Below are 16,950 nucleotides of genomic sequence, written 5' to 3' on the forward strand. Positions count from 1 at the left end.
TCTTCTGCATTGTCACATGATAGAATTCCTCCAACCATAGGGGTTTCCACCTTGAACAGTATTGCCCTACATGTTTCGCTACCAGTATCGCTTCCTCGGGGGCTTGTGTTACATCTAAGAGACAAAAATCTATAGATAATATCCACAAAATATTCATAATGGATGTCAACAAAAAAAATATACAGATGTCTTCTTAATAATAAGCAAAGATATATAAATGTAGCACCATCTTAGGTGCTAGGATACGTATAGTTCGATTAAGCGTAGCTGTGTTTGTCTGCTTACCAGAGAGACTGTCAGGTAAATTCAGTGTGGTATTCTGCTTAACAGAGTGCTGTGATTGAGGAGTTAGGTCTGCACATGCTGCTCTGGTGCTGTTGGAGTTTCTCTGAGGTTCTTCCTGCCTTCAGGAAGCTATGAGAGCTTCCAAAATATGGGTAGGAGCTAGGCAAATGCACAGCCTGAATATGGATACAGCCCTGGCCAATTGTGGGGGAGGACAGTCCCATTGCATGCTGGGAGTGGTATTTATATTCTGAGAGCACATGGGTTCAGTGTCTTTCTCAGGAGTGGATTACACAAGCCAGGCTGGAGGCAGGCTGCCTCATCTGGCACTTGCTGCCATGTGGCCTCAGGTGGGCGACCTGAGGGCCTGAAGTTAGGGAGACGGACCCTGGTTCTTCAGTAACATAACTGAGAGGAGCTGCCTGCCAAAGATCTGTCTGGTGTCAGTGGAGAGAGTCGCTTGGAAGATTGGAAGGAGGCAACCATTCTGTCCTTGGACTTGTGAGTACAGACACTGAGAGATCTTTGGGATTCTGTGTGCTTGCTACCCCTCTGGTGCCTAATAGTCAGCATGGGTCTAGAAAAGAAAGGGAACACTGGCTAGTGTTCTGAAGAGCTTGTCCAAGTGTTGCTACTGCAAAGGAACTTTGCTGAGCTATGTTACCTTTGGGCTGTTGCAATCTGTCGTAACTGGCTTATACCTGAGGAGCTCAGCCCTGTAACTGCTACTACTGCTTAAGGAACTTTAAAACTCTTAAAACTACTTGCTGCTATATGTTACAGGAGAAGTCTGCTATCTACTGTCTTCAAGACTTCATACATGTTCAACTAAGAGAGTGTTCAGCTAGATGTCCTCAGTGCAAATAGTTCTGATTTTGGAGTATCCTACTACAATTCCCCATCCCTATGCCCAGTTCTACAATAAAACTCCAAAAACAAATCATCCCCTAGACTGGTCATTGAAAACAAACAAGAAAAAGTATGTGTGAGTTTATTTGGCTGAAGAACTACACTGTCCCTGACTATGGGGCGAAGCAAGGGGAGCCCGTAGAAAACATATCAGCGGCTCCTTTGGGGGTAGTGTTACATATACACACAGAATTTAAGGTGATGGCTGAGGACACCACCAGCATGGGGGCAGATCCCTCAGCAACAGTGAATGCGGGGGCACAAAAACCCAGAGTTGACAAATACTGGTCAGGGAGCACACCCATTATTTCCCGGACTAGATGCCAGAACCCTACCACAGTAAAAAAAAGTCTGAAGCAGATTTTTTATTTTCAAGCAAATCCCACCAAACCAGTTCACAAACAACAAAATTAGTAATATCGAAGTGAAATAAATTTCACCCAAGTCACTTTGCTCATCTATACTCAGGATCTCAAACTTGAGATATCAGGCATGAAATTCTTTTGTGCGATCTTTGCAGCTAATTTATATGAGTTTTTGTGTTTTGTTTCTGACATGTAAAGCACACATTTCGTAGATGAGCAGTGATCAAATCACTAAATAATGGACACACATTATACTTATATGTACTGCTACAAAGGTGGTCAGAAACTGGGGACTTATTGCAAGAAATGGCCAGAGTCTGCAAACAATACAGAGGTGTGATTGGGAACTTGGAGCATGCTTCAGGAGACAGTCAGAGACTAAGCACATATTACATAAGAATGCTAGCGATCATAACCATTACAATTTCTTTACAAATTAATACTTACAAATTTGTGTTCTTCATATCCCTCATAAAAATATTTGAAGTGCAGCCCTAAACCAAAATCAATACAAAAAAAATAATATGTGCATATGCAAACGCTGAAAACCATCTGCGTATCATTTGAGATGACAAATCACGCTGCTTACCACACAGCAGCTTGAGCTCCTGATGATGTCATTTTCTGACGAAACGCATAGGAAGGAGCCAGGATGTTCTGTCATTATGCACATCAATTGTCCTATGGGAATTCCCTGTGAATTGTTGTTATATCATTTTTGTTTATACACATATTATTATGTCTGTATTGACAATGGTTTAGTGCTGCACATTTGTCATTTAATAAGTTTTGAACACATTGGGCTCCATTCACAAAGCTCTATCCACCACTTTTTAATTCAGTAAAATACTGCTCTTTGTTTTTCAAAAGTTTTTTTGGCATTCACTAAAAAACACTTCTAAAATACTGAGTATTTTGTCTCATGCAATATCCAGTGGGATTAATACAGTGGAGAAGAACTATAACCCCTGTCAGTTTTTATTGCTAATAAAGAGTTAAAATGGTTTAAACCAAGGAAATATGCCAACTCACTAAATCAGTGCAGTCCCTGCAGCATATCTTTTCATACAAAAGAAAAAAGGAGACTAGAATACCAGTCAAAGCTGCTTTCAAAGGACACACGTGAGGTGTTAAAACAACTATGTTAACGTAAGTAAATACAAAATATCTTTCTAAATGTCAAATCTTAAATGGAAAAAGAATCACATATCATGCACATATATAAATACCCTTATTCAACCAATAAAAAATACAATGTTGTCTTTTTTATTGGAGGAAAAAGGGTATTTATATACAGTGTGTGTGTGATTTTTTTATACTATTTTCATTCAATATTTGACATTTATAAAGATATTTTGTATTTATTTAAAGTATAACTAAAGGAAAAATTAGAACACCTATTAGGTTATTACTGCTGTCTGTCCTAATTAGGGAGATGCACCCTCTCTATTTGTCCTGTTTACCAGTATCATTGAAATTGAAAGTAAAATAAATTCCCAAATTTTGGGTTGTCCCCAGAAAAGTAATAGAGGGGACATCTTCCAACGGCATGTAGATGGCAAAAAAAAAAAACAGGGGTTATAACCTTCCATTACGCTATCCAAAATGAAATATAAAATTTTGCCTTTAGTTACACTTTCAAGCAGCCTTTATCAACCTTTTCAACATAGAGGTACCCTTGAAACACAGTGCCATTTAGCAAAAATTGGCCTGGTCATGAGGGGGAGGGGGGGTAAATCTTCCAGAGCTGAAGTGGCTAAAGATGGTTGTGCATGAATATCCCAGTAGACCAGCAGTTTTTGAAATACTCAGACCAGCCGGTCTGACACCAGTGCAGCCTCATCAATGCACATCAGTGAAGGAGAAAAAATTACCTGTTTGCAAAATTGTATAACAGAAACTAAGAAAAATAATTATTTTTTCAAAATTTTTGGTCTTTTTTCATTTGTTTAGCAAAGAAATAAAAAAAAATAGTGGTGATTAAATACCACCAAAAGAAAGCTCTATATGTCTCCAAAAAATGCTACAAATTTGATATGTATACATTGTTGCATGACCGCACAATAGTCATGCAAAATGCAACAGCACTGAAAGCTGAAAACTGGCCTGGGCAGGAAAGGGGTGAAAGTGCCCGCTAGGCAAGTGGTTAAAGGCTTTTAGAGTGAGCACTTTGCAAGGGACGTTGCTCCAGTGCTTAGTAAATGAGGTGGATCTCTGCTGACTTCCATCATCCAATCATGTGCAAGCAACATTGCTATTTTTTTCCTTGCATGTGATTCTTTGTATTCTTTGTAATATAAGGCCCCATGTACTACGCTCTGGAGCAACTTGCAAACTGCATGGTCTATTTGCCTTAAAGTAGAACTATAGGCAACATTTTTTTCATTTTGGATAGAGTAATGGAGGGTTATAACCCCTGTCAGTTTTTTCCATCTGTGGCCCCATTGGTAGATGTCCCCTCTATTACTTTCCTGGGGAGAACCCAAAATTTGAGATTTTCTCTTACTTTCACTTTCCATGATAATGGTATACAGGACAAATCGAAAGGGTGAATTTAATGAGGGCACAGACAATAAAAACCTAACAGGTGTTCTGATCCATCTCCACTCTATTCAAAACTAAGAAAAGGTTTTTCTTAGTAAATCAACCCCAATGGTTTCCATATTTAGGTTTCTATGCATTACTGTTGAGAGAACTGATCTAAAAAGGCAGAGACTACTCAAAATTGGCTATTATATTTTTACATTCCTTAAAATGTTACTAAACCCAGGACCCTGCATTCACTATATCTGGTCACCCAGAGTACACACAACATGGAAATGCAATTATTCTAGTAAATATAAACTGCTAAATGCCTTTTTTCATCAGCAGTATAAAGCAGTCTTGTGACTTCTAACAATGTCCAGCTGAGCCCTACTTAAAGCTTGTAGGAGGAGTTTTCATTCTCCTCTGACTGTCCCGTGAGGCTGCATAACCCCTCCGGACAGTGCTGATTGGCCCTGAGCTGATCACATGCACCCCCCCCCCGACAGAAAAAAAACTCCTTAGCAATACACATCAAACAGAGCATGTGCAGAGTGACTCCCGTAGCTCTGTGATATCAGCAGATGGATTGGGGACAGTAGAAGAAGGGAAGTAGCAGAGAAGATGGGATCAAACAGCCTTTTTACACAAAGCAGAGGATTAACTCCTTAGGTTCCACAGTGAGTATAGCAAGCATGCTTTGCTGCATATACAGACTGATTTTTTTTTCACCTTACATTGGTGTAACAGGACAGAAGTTGCGAACATGGATGAATTTGCACAGACATACCATCCAGGAACATATAGAAGGTGACTTCTGCACACCTGTGGAACACCATTTCGCACAACCAGACCTCGCTATGGAAGACCTCAATATCTTAGTTCTTAAAGGAAATTTCAAAACTATCCAGGGAAGTAAAACATTTGAACTAAGAATTATATTTCTATTTGATACAAAAGCCTTATTTTGGACATGGGTTCTTCACTCATTATCCAGCTGTTTCACAACCCCTTCTGTGACTCTTGTCCCAACCTCTGCCCCCACAGTCTTTGCTTTTGCTCTGTCTTATCTCTAGTCTAATCCTAATTTTATAACCATTGCTGTGTACACTGGTTTGTGTGTGTGTTTGTCAACCCCCCCCCCCCCCCCCCCCCCGCTCAGAGATTGTTTCTTTTAACACTGCCAAAACTTTGTGAAGTAGTACTGCTTGGACCTTGAAGAAGGGGACATACCTCAAGCTTGTCCTGAAAATTGTATGTTAGTGCAAATAAAAAAAAGTATCACAGACAGTACTCAATTGTTTCTAGAGTGAACGACTAATAGTTGTCCTGTGGACAGATTCTCCCACCTGAGCTGTGAATCTCTGCAGCTCCTCCAGAGTTACCATGGACCTCTTGGCTTCTTCTCTTTGAATGCTCTTCTTGCCCGGCCTGTCAGTTCAGATGGACGGCCAAGTCTTGGTAGGTTTGCGGTTGTGTCATACTCTTTCCATTTTCGGATGATGGATTGAACAGTGCTCTGTGAGATGTTCAAAGCTTGGAATATTTTTTTATAACCTAACCCTGCTTTAAACTTCTCCACAACTTTATCCCTGACCTGTCTGGTGTGTTCCTTGGCCTTCATGATGGTGTCTGTTCACTAATGTTCTCTAACAAACCTCTGAGGGATTCACAGAACAGCTGTATTTATACTGAGATTAAATAACACTCAGGTGAACTCTATTTACTAATTTGGTGACTTCTGAAGGCAATTGGTTCCACTAGATTTTAGTTAGGGGTATCAGAGTAAAGGGGGCTGAATACAAATGCACGCCATACTTTTCAGATATTTATTTGTAAACAAAAATTACAAAAAAACTTTTATCATTTTCCTTCCACTTCACAATTATGTGCTACTTTGTGTTGGTCTATCACATAAAATCCCAATAAAAATACATTTATGTTTTTAGTTGTAACATGATAAAATGTGGACAATTTCAAGGGGTATAAATACTTTTTCAAGGCACTGTAGCTAGCAGAAGCCAGTCTAATGAACAGTTTTACTGTGCCTCCTTGATACTGTGCAGATACTGTGGTATGGGGCAGCAGTATTTGGAGTTTGGGTATTTGTAGGACACGGCTATAATACAGAAGGCATTTTCTCCAAAATCCACAGTAGCTGGGGGCAGAGGGACATTTTGCAGACCCAAACTTACAGGTGTCATAATGTAAATTGTAGTCCAGGAAGACATCCCCTCACACTGTTCCAGGTCACACTCTAATTAGGTGTGTGCTTCAACAATAAAAACACTAGTGGCTGCTTGGGACCACACAATACGTCCTAGAGAGCAACATGTGCAGATTGTGCACAGGGTAGTAAACTTTAAAAGTCCTGTGAAATAGTGTCAAAGCAAGTATACAGGTAAAACATATGTTTTATAAATGAGAGGTTACTATGGAAATACTTTGTTTTCCCATATGTGTTCCTATTGTTTGGGAGGACCCTTTGATGAGCAGACAGCTGGTGTCTGAAGCATCCATATAGCCCAAGGATAGCGGATTGCCAATTTTCACACATTATTTTACCAGTAAAAAATAACCTGGACGATACTTTATAAGACATCAATAAAAGAGCATGGAAGAGCCAACATCCCAGAGAGCTTTTATAGGTATAACTGCTGTGTTTCTTTTAATGATCCATGCGACAATAAAAAAAAAAAGTGCACGACTGTAATGGGATTCATCAAAAGAATACGGTAGCTTCAGTAAATATGTGGCTTGCTTCTCGCGATTTGCGGATCAAATTTCTCTCTTTGTCAGTTACTGATCTTTTTATAGCAATTCTGCTTTGAACACAAGATGGCAGCCTTAAATAAACACAGCTTCAGCACTGTCCTGGATCTTTACACATCATTAATTTTCTAATTTACACGTTCTGTTTTTCAGGGGCAAACTGTAGCTCATTACTCACGAAGTTATAAGGCCCCAGCATACATGCCTCTTCTAGCTGTGTTTTTACCTGATTGGGCCCTCTGTTAAATGGTTACATCTCATAAGAAGTAAAGTATAAAAGTCATCTACATACTGTCAGTGATTTTACCAAAGTAGGAATTCATAATGTACACGCGTATAAGACATTTCACATCTATAACTCCAGAGCTTTATCAATCGCTGTCAGACAGATGAGCACATCAAAATAAAAACTTAAAAGGTTTTCCAAGTTTAACTGGAAGGTTTAATGTGAACTATTCAAGGTTTAACTTGAAAGGTTTTCAGGCTTAAAAAAAAGTCCCCTTGTTCAGTTGTATCAAGGTCTCCCCCCCTTAAACACCTTAAGCAACCTGCTTCCAATATACTACTGTTGGTCTTCTTCCATCTGCATATACTGACTCACAGAATGCACCTTTCAAGATAGATCTTAGTAATCTTGGATGTTTCCATCCTCACTTGCTTTCATATTGGCATAAATGTTCAATATTTCTACCAACAGAAAATCTTCTTCAGATCACAGAGGCCTTAAAATATGGATAGGTATATGTCATCTTTCCTTAACTACATCTTTTTGGACAACTTGAAAATGATCCTATTGCTTGCCTTTAAACAGAACTGGGAGCAGGTATTATCACTAGACAACATTGTGCTTTTTATCTGTTGTTTGAGAATGAAATAAAGGCTCACCAAGGCAGCTGATTACTTAAAGTGATTGTAAAGTCATAAGTTTTATTTTTTTTTTTAAATAACAAACAGAATTTTACTTACTTGATCTGAGCAATGGAACTGCACAGAGCTACCATGGCTCTCCTTATCTCACATCCCCTGCTGGCGCTCCTGGCTCTTCTTCTTGGTGTGCCACCATAGGAAACTGCTTCCTATCATGGCACACCTGCATACTCAATCCTGAGCACCTCTGCCTGTGTCCATTGACGCAGACAGCGAGGGTCGGGCTCACCCTCCACTTCCTCGTGACAGGATTTGACTGACAGCAGCAGGAACCAATGGCTCCTGCTGCTCTCAGCAAAGCTTATGAGAGCAGGGAGAAGAAGAGAGCTGCTGCATGGGCACAGCACTGGATTGAGTGAGGACTTTGAGTATAAGGGGAAGTAAGGGGTGGGTGATAGTTTAACATAAACATTTTTTGCTTTAATGCAAGGAATGCATTTAGGTAAAAAAAATGTTTAGGCTTTACAACCACTTTAAAGCTACTAAAAAAAAGTTCCACAGCAAGAGTTTAAAACAAAAAAGCAGCTCTGGCTGCAATACTCACTTCCTCTCCAGCACTGTCCTCCTTTGTTTCTGCCACTCCTCTGAAATTCCCGGGTGGAATGAAGCCCTACATCATACAACTTATAAGACTGAGGACATTCTGTGAGGGGTGCCATCACAACGCTCTGTGCTCACATACACGTTGTTGAATACCACCTATCATCTGTGAAGATTTAAAGAAGGCCCTCAGTGTCATGTGACCACCCTGAAGATATCTGGAAAAGGTAAGTATATATAAAAAAAATATATTAATGGAAATAAACTTCCTTTTAAGTATGGCATGATACAACACACAAATGATAACTGGACTCCTTGGGGACATACAGCTGTCTATGCTCCCTTCCAGTCATGGAGTAGAAAGGGAGATATTAAAGGGGGGTTCCACCCAAAAGGGGAAGTTACGCTTTAAGAACTGCTACCCATTAAGGATTGGCACCTTTGGGGGGCAGATTCCCGAATTTGACAGGTACTCGCTCCCACTTCCGCTCCGATCGCCTAGGTGATCGGAAGCGGAAGGTGTCCTCCCTCCCTGTAGCCTTTTGGGACACATGACAGGTCCCAGAAGACTAACGGACCATTCATGAAGCTCAGCGCTACTCGCGCATGCGCAGTGGGTACCCAGCTGTGAAGCCGCAAGCTGTCACAGCCGGGTACCCACACTGAAGATGCCGGCCTCCTGGAATACAGGACACCCGGTGAAACGGGCTGCGGGGGACACACCGCTGGACCGAGGGACAGGTAAGTGGCTGTTTTTTAAAAGTCAGCAGCTGCAGTTTTTGTAGCTGCTGTCTTTTATTTTTTGACAGGGTGAGTGGAACTCTGTTTTAAGAGTGCATGTACCATCCATGAGTCACAAAAAACAAAGTGGTGGCTTCAGAGCTGGCCACCTCAGCCAATTCAGCAGGAGTGGGGCACAGTAAGTCAGGACCTGAAACCTATGCTGCACAGGTAGTTAACTCATTAAGGCTAGGGTCACACCTGTGCAGGTTGTGTTTGAAGCGTTTCTGCATTGTATTTTGCATTGCGTTTTTTCACTTGCGTTTTTGCTGAATTTTATGTTTATTTTTTATTTTTTTCTCTTGTGGCTATGCAGATTTTAAACACAAAATGCATCAAAAACGCAGCAAAAATGCAATATATGTTTTTCTGCAGAGTTCCCGCTTTGCGTTCGAAAAATTCCTAGACCCCTTCAAAAAAAATGCACCGGGTGAAAACGCGGAGATGTGAACCTGTCCCATAAGAAATCATGTTAAATGGACTGTACTGCATTTCTTCAAAATGCAAAACACTGCAGAAAATGCTTAGGTTGAACCTAGGGTAAGGGTTGCACATTGGCCTTTTTGCCTGGGGTGCTAAGGGACCTGTCCCATCACCGGGTGGCATGTTCAAGGATGGGTGAATGTTGGCTTGTGGCTCTAGGGGAGACATCTGCCGATTTTAGACCTAAGTAAACTAGCACAGAGGCAAGTTGTAGTTAAAGGTCCTCTGTTTGCCTGGCCTTTGCATAGTATAGATCCTCTTCAGGATTATAGACCTGGTTGACCTAGCATATGAGAACTTCTTCTTACATATGAAATAAGGGTACACATTATTATACTTATTGACTATGATGATGGCCACACATAGGCAGATCTCTAATCAACTGTAACAAGAGACCAGAGACCTGTTTTTATCGCATTCACTATGTCAACTTCATTTTTCAATTTGGCCAGTGCAACACCACACAGTAGGCACAGTGAGAGATTATTCCTTCATCCATAGAAAAAATGAACAATCATGCAATCACAGGTATTTTCCAACCTGCTGATAAAAGACACAGAATAATGGCTGCTTTGGTGCTTGTGTTACCTTATTATTTCTTCCAAGAGAACACATACAAAGCACTATTGTATCACAAGCAATGCTTGCACTGAGCACATGACACGCATAATATTCCCTGTATGGCTGCCCTTCAAGGCTTTGTCAGGAACAAAACCTCTTTCAGACCTTTCAGTGGAAATTAGGGTCTTTTGGCAAGTACAATGTTCTCAGGACAAAAGCACGCACATCCTCTTCTTTTTATCCCCCGAGACTCTAGTGATTGCATGTCTCTCCCTGGCCACAGATTGTAGTGAGAACAGCTCAGCAACAGGGGAAGGAAACCGCTCCAGACTTATGAAGCTTAGCAGTCATTGCTCCACATGGGAGAATTTCAAATGAGCCGTGAAGGAGAGAAACCGCCAGGGTAGAAAAACTTCACTCCTGATTCAGTGCTAGCACTGGATTAGAAATATCTGTTACAGCTGGAGAACAGAGCACTGTAAAATTAACTAATTATTTGTGGATTCTGCTGAATTTTGTTTAATGTCTAAATTTCTCATTTTCATAAATGCTGATTGAAAATTATCTTCTCAATAATTATCAATTATATGATAATAATAAAACTACAGTAATAGGAGGTTTTGGTAACTAATCAGGAAGCTGTAATATAAGCCATGTTCATGACAAAGCCTTATTCATAATGGATTTATTTATTTTGACAACATAGGCATGTGGAAGGGGCCAAGTGGTGGGTACCCCAATGAAAAGACTGGCACACAATGTTCAACAATGAGTTGTAAATGTATTATTTGGTAATGGAAGGTAACATATAACAACCAGTGCCATCCTTTGCACACAGCAGCCTGTAGTCTTTGATATCAATGCTTACTACCTTCTGAGAGAGTTCCAATCAGTATGGAAACAGTGACATCAGCACCCGGGCAACCCAAGTGAGAAAAGTTATGATTGACACACATGGCAAGTTTCCAGCAGCAAAGTAGTCGCTTTTATAAATATTACATTACCAAGGAAGCTTCTGAGAAGGGGGTGACTGATAGGTAAGGTGTAGTGCAAATAGCAACAAAACACCAGTACAAGTTTTGATCACAGCACTGTGGTTTGTAGATCCAGAGAAGTGGGCTATGGTGTCCCTAGCCTGTCCTTCCTCCCATGGTACTTTTAACATGAACAGGCAGAAAAGCCTGAGACATGCGCACTAGATCGCCCCCTGTGGTGCACACCAGCGCAATCCCGTGACCACTGTGTCTTGTGGACACAGTGGATCATGGCGCTTGGTACCTGGCAGCTGTGAACAGCTGGTTTATCATGTGATCGCTATGATCAATCATAGCGATCACAAGATAGTATGTAAGCAAACTGTCATGAAAGGTTTGCATTCATGACTGTTTGCTTAATGTTGTGAAGCTGTGATTGGCCAACCTGGCTGTGATTGTCACCCTGTACCATGTAATTAGCTGTAGCCAGTCATAGCATGTCAACAGAAAGCAAGCTGTCATGAATGGAAAGCCATTAATGACAGTTTACTATTGCTTATAACAGAGATCACCACTGTTATAAGCAATAACAGTGTGAAAAAAAAATCCCTGATCATCCTCTCAGAGTAATACAGTGTCACTATGGGGACACTGAACTACTCTGATGACAGCATGTTAAAAAAAAATAGCAACAAAAATGTTAAAAAAAGAAAATGTTTAAAGAAATGTTTAAAAATATGAATTTTTTTTTTACTATATTTACAGTTTACATGTATCTACTCAAATCAAACACTGGTTGGTGTTTGTCAGGGCACACTTTGTCAGGCCTATTCTAAATAGAACCAATAATTGCAACTGGCATTAGAGATGGTATTTACATAGGAGGGGATCATGAAATTATCTGCGGTTGTTTGAGTGTTTGATCCAAGCCAAAAGTGACTTTAGCCTTTATTTAGTTTTCTGGTCTCTACCAGTCGGTGATATTCCATCAACAGCTTATTTCTTAGATATCAGAAAATCTTTCTTAGAAATCAAAACATTTTCTACATCCCCATGTTTTTTAGATAAAATATATAAATATGTTTGTCTTTCTTCAGTTGATGGATTTGACCACAATTCCTCATTTAATTAATTTGTGTGAAACATATGCCGCTCATGCTAGAGAGTAAACAAAGAAAAGACACATTCTGAAGCAGGAGAACGTAACCTGAAAGCAAAAGATTAATCTACAGAAGACACAAATGCAAATAACATGAGACAGACTAAATTTTGGACATCTCCCAATCTCCGCACTGAAGCGGGACACAGATGTCACATTAGAACAAGTGTCATATAGCTCGTCTACTGTGGAGCTGGTGATTAAATGGTGTGAGTTGAGCTCCTGAGAAGAACCACATAGGTCACATGTCAGTATTAATGATCTCTCAGGGTAAATCAGATCATGCCTTCGCTGCTGAGAGGAAAGCGTTGAAATAGGAAAGCTGAGAAGCCCTGGGATTCACGGAAAGGAGGGGTTACTTTGGCAACAGAAAATATTTTCATGATGCTTAGATGATCAAGTATACTTAACAAGCATTGCCCTTCTAATAACAGTTTTATTTTTTACAGGGCTTCCATACCAATAATAGTTAACAGTATGTTTCTTTCTATATGCTTACATTTTCATTATGTGTACATTTATAAAGGAAATAATAGCGGTATCATATGTAGGTAGGCTCCTACTATACTGATTAATTTAACTAGACAGCTTGGTGTGAGAGATTTCCCACTGCTCAGACTAATTAAATAAAGTATGAAATATTCTAGTCTCAACCATATTAGAGAAGGCAGAGCAGATGACTGTAGTCCCAAGGTAAAAAGAATAGTTCCTGTTCTGGTCCAATATTTACATCATAGTGGTGTAACATTTTGCATCAGCTGTGACATAATGCTAAAAAGGGCTGGACTTAGCAGCAGGGGTGGAGCTTAGAGGCATATGACGCTCTCATTTGTGTCTATATCTCAGGAAAGCCCTTTAACAATATAGGTAATCAGCCAAATGATCAGAAAGTAACTGTAATTTGCAGTTTACTAAACATGTACAATGTTAGAAGCAATAATGTAAAACAGTTTCAGGATGAGAAAGAACATACATATACAAACGTATGACAGTAGATTAGGATTGTGGTGCAAAGAGGTGAAAGTATCAATACACTGCCAACAGCCCCAGTACTGGCAGTGTCTGCAAAGTCCATACATGTGTATATGTGAAATCCTAAGTATAATTAGGGTTCATGAGGCGGCTGCCATCCTGTAGAGTATAGCCAACTCTGTACAGTAAGAAACAAGAGAGAAAAGGAGGCACCACTAAGTGCAGTATTATGTCAACTTTAATAGCAAATGGTTAAAAACACTCACAGAGGTAGGTAGTTAACAAGCACATCTGCATGTCCATGAGTTGTCTCTCCTTTCTGTCCCACAGGAGCCACCAGTGGAGGTTATGATGGTAATGCTGAGGATGGAAGCCAGGCAGATTTCCTGATGCAGAGCAGGAAGAACATGCCGAACCAACATGGAACGCACGGGCGGATGTAAAGTCACCGGAGGAACAAAGAGGACCAGAAGAGGATCGCAGAGAGGGTTGCAGAGATTACAGGCTAAGCGCTCAGACCCTCTAGCTCATTCTATAGGCCTCTAGAGGCCTGTAGAATCTCAGGATGACATTTTCTGGGATGTTCGGCAACACGCCTCTGTCTTCAGGTGTGTCAGCAGAGTGGTTCAGAGGGTTCCACAACAGGAGCATGTATCATTGTCAGGATTCTTGGCTTCTCCTGGGAGTCTTGGAGATAATACTGAAAGCAGAAGACCATTGAACATCTGGTGGCAGAGACATTTGTGGCTTACGAACTTGGACAAATTCCTCTATGACCTCCTTATAGTTTCAGTGGGTATGAGGCGTTTATAGTGCAGGCATTTCATTTTTCTTTTGTTCCTTCTCTCTGGATATTGTAGACTGGCAAGCCTGGAATGGGCTGTTGTAGGACAACCCTAGGGACTTCTTTCCATGGTGTTTGTAATTTTCCTTGCTGATGTACACTTTTACGCAGACTGGAATTCTGTCCCCAGGTTGAACATCCAAGTGTTCAAAGTCTAATGCTTTTAACTGTTTGTGCTCCACCCATGACCAGTTCCTAACAAATTGTTGGACTCCAGACAGGCTTTGTTTCTATGCCCAAATTTAGGAAGTTAGTGTGTGTCTGAGGACTTCTGTGGGAGCTGTGGTCCCTAGGTCTGTGGGGTCCCTGACAATACAGCCAGACATAACATGGTAGGGTGAGCAGCCTGTTGAAGAACGTACTGTATGGTTGTATTTCCAGACAACTTCAGTTAAATCGGAATTTCACTCTCTCAATCAACATGAACATTTTTAATCCTTATGCTATTAGCATTAGTAAATAAATAGGAAAGTATATTATATTTACTTGTTTTAAACTTTTTTTTTACATTTCTCCAGTTACTTCCTGGTTTCCATGTCTAGGCAAATGATATCATACATCCCAGCAGTTTTCAGGAGAGGAGGGAAGATTATCAGCTCAGCCTGAGCTAAGGGCACATGGATTATAGGAAGTAATTGCTACATGAATCATCTGCCCTAACTCCAGATGTCCACTGCCAGAAATACCAGGGAGCATTTTTCAAAATGATTTCAAAATGATTTAATCACTTGCCTAACGGGCACTTATACCCCCTTCATGCATGGGCCAATTTTCAGTTTTCAGCACTGTTGCACTTTGAATGACAATTGCGCGGACATGCAACATTGAACCCATATGACATTTGTATCATTTTTTTCACACAAATAGAGTTTTCTTTTGGTGGTATTTAATTGCCACTGGGTGTCTTATTTCTTGCACTATAAACAAAAAATAGCAAAAAAATTTTTAAAAAAGTGTTTCTATTATAAAATTTTGCAAACAGGTAATTTTTCTCATTCACTGATGTGCATTAATGAGGCTGCACTGATAGGTGGCACTTATGAAGCGGCACAAGTGGGCATTGATGAGGAGGCACTGATGATGCTGCACTGATAGGTGGCACTGATAGGCCAGACTGATAGGCCAGACTGATGGGCAGCACTGACCGACAGCCCTGACTGACTGGCAGCACTGGCTGGCGGCACTGCTGGGCACTGGTGGGTGGCACTGCTGGGCACTGATCATCAGGGCACTGATCCTCAGGGCACTAATGATCAGTGCCGATCTCCTTTGTGACAGTTGGCAGTTATTGGCAGCATGTCTCATCTGCAATAAAAAGCCTGTATGCTCACAGTATGTAACAGCAGAGCTTTCTGCTTTAAAGAGACCCCGTTGCCCATTATTCATTTCAGCAAAAATGTATTGTTGATTATATGCACATTTAATTAACTTTATACATATTATTTAAAAACCTCCCGTATGTGGACATATAAAAGCTAAGAGACTTCTGCTGGGCATTACCATTTTAGATGTAAGGTCAGCTCCAGCAGATTTAAAGCATTAATAAATCCAAAACCAAAAATTGCCTACATTGCAGCTTATCAATCATTAGATGTGGTGGCTGCATTTGTTTTCTTTCTTTTTCCCTTCTGTTTTCCTCCGGTGATCTGGCCAGTAACACACTTACTGTATTACAGTGTTACCACACTTAGATGTACTAGCAGATTTACATACACTAACAAACTGAAGCCAAACTCCAAGTCATACTGCAGTTACAACAACAGTTTTCTTCCTTTTGGGACAAAGGTTTTACATGAATAAATAAAAGCTGAAAATTATAAGCACACCTGTCAGTGGTAAATGGTTTTTCTCAACAAACCAAGTGATACATTTACTGAAGAGCTTGTTCTGTTGAAAACCAACAGACTTACTGGCCAGATCACTAGATGAAAATAACAAAGTAACAAGCATTCAACATAAAACTGGAAAAGCTGTAATGCTGTGTATCAGAAACATTGTATTGGTGTCACGATAAGCTGCACTATAAGTTAGTAAATAAAGTGTTACTAAACCCAGGACCCTGCATTTACTATATCTGGTCTCCCACAGTACACAGAACATGGAAATGCAATTATTTTAGTAAATATAAACTGCTAAATAACTTTTCTCATCAGCCGTTAGAGCAGTCTTGTGACTTCTATCAGTGTCCAGCAGAGCACTGGTTAAAACTTGTAGGAGGAGTTATTGAATCCCCCTGATTTTCCAAAGAGGCTGCATAACCCCTGGCCCTCTGTCTAGACAGTGCTGATTGGCAAAAAAAGCTCTCTAGCAATACACACCAAACTGAGCATGTTCAGCTTGCCCCCAAGGTTCTGTTTTATCAGCAGATGGATTGAGGACAGTAGAAGAAGGGGAGGATCATATAAGATAGCATCAAACATCTTTTTTACGCAATGCAGAGGAGTAACACTTTAGTTTCCACAGTGAGTATAAGAAGAATGCTTTACTGCATATACAGACTGATTTTACTGTTGTGAGTTTTGTAACACTTTAATTATCCGTGATAAAGCTTTATAAAATAACTGCTCGTCAAACTGGAAAATTGTGTATTTTTTCTTTAATTTACTCAAATAAACAGCAATTTAAAAAAAAACATCTTTGACTGAACCAGTCATCCCAGCCAGTAATCAATGGGATCATGATTTGGCACCTCTTTGACTGGGATATGATCCATTTATGATTTAACCATCTTTTCCAGATGATGGCTATAGATTTTCTAGTTCTTGTGCCTGAGTGGTGCTGAGATTGGAACCATTTTTCCAACCTGTCTTTAGCTTTATTAGCTACCTGTTCCTAATGGAAATTAAACTATTGTCA

The 16,950-nt window shown here is 40.2% G+C and overlaps 1 long non-coding RNA gene across 1 annotated transcript in view; it reads left to right on the forward strand.

Annotated features, from left to right (window-relative positions):
• LOC149464958 (uncharacterized) overlaps positions 1–14,310 on the forward strand; it is a 35,673-nt gene extending 21,363 nt beyond the window's left edge. The window contains exon 2 of the long non-coding RNA XR_016312281.1: positions 13,581–14,310. This is a non-coding gene — a long non-coding RNA (uncharacterized LOC149464958). The remainder of the gene's footprint in view (positions 1–13,580) is intronic.
• The last annotated feature ends 2,640 nt before the right edge of the window (positions 14,311–16,950 follow it).

The sequence above is a fragment of the Staurois parvus genome, unplaced genomic scaffold (assembly GCF_062004578.1).
Source record: "Staurois parvus isolate SC_StPar_1 unplaced genomic scaffold, SC_StPar_1.0 ptg000145l, whole genome shotgun sequence".
Classification (NCBI taxonomy): Eukaryota; Metazoa; Chordata; class Amphibia; order Anura; family Ranidae; genus Staurois; species Staurois parvus.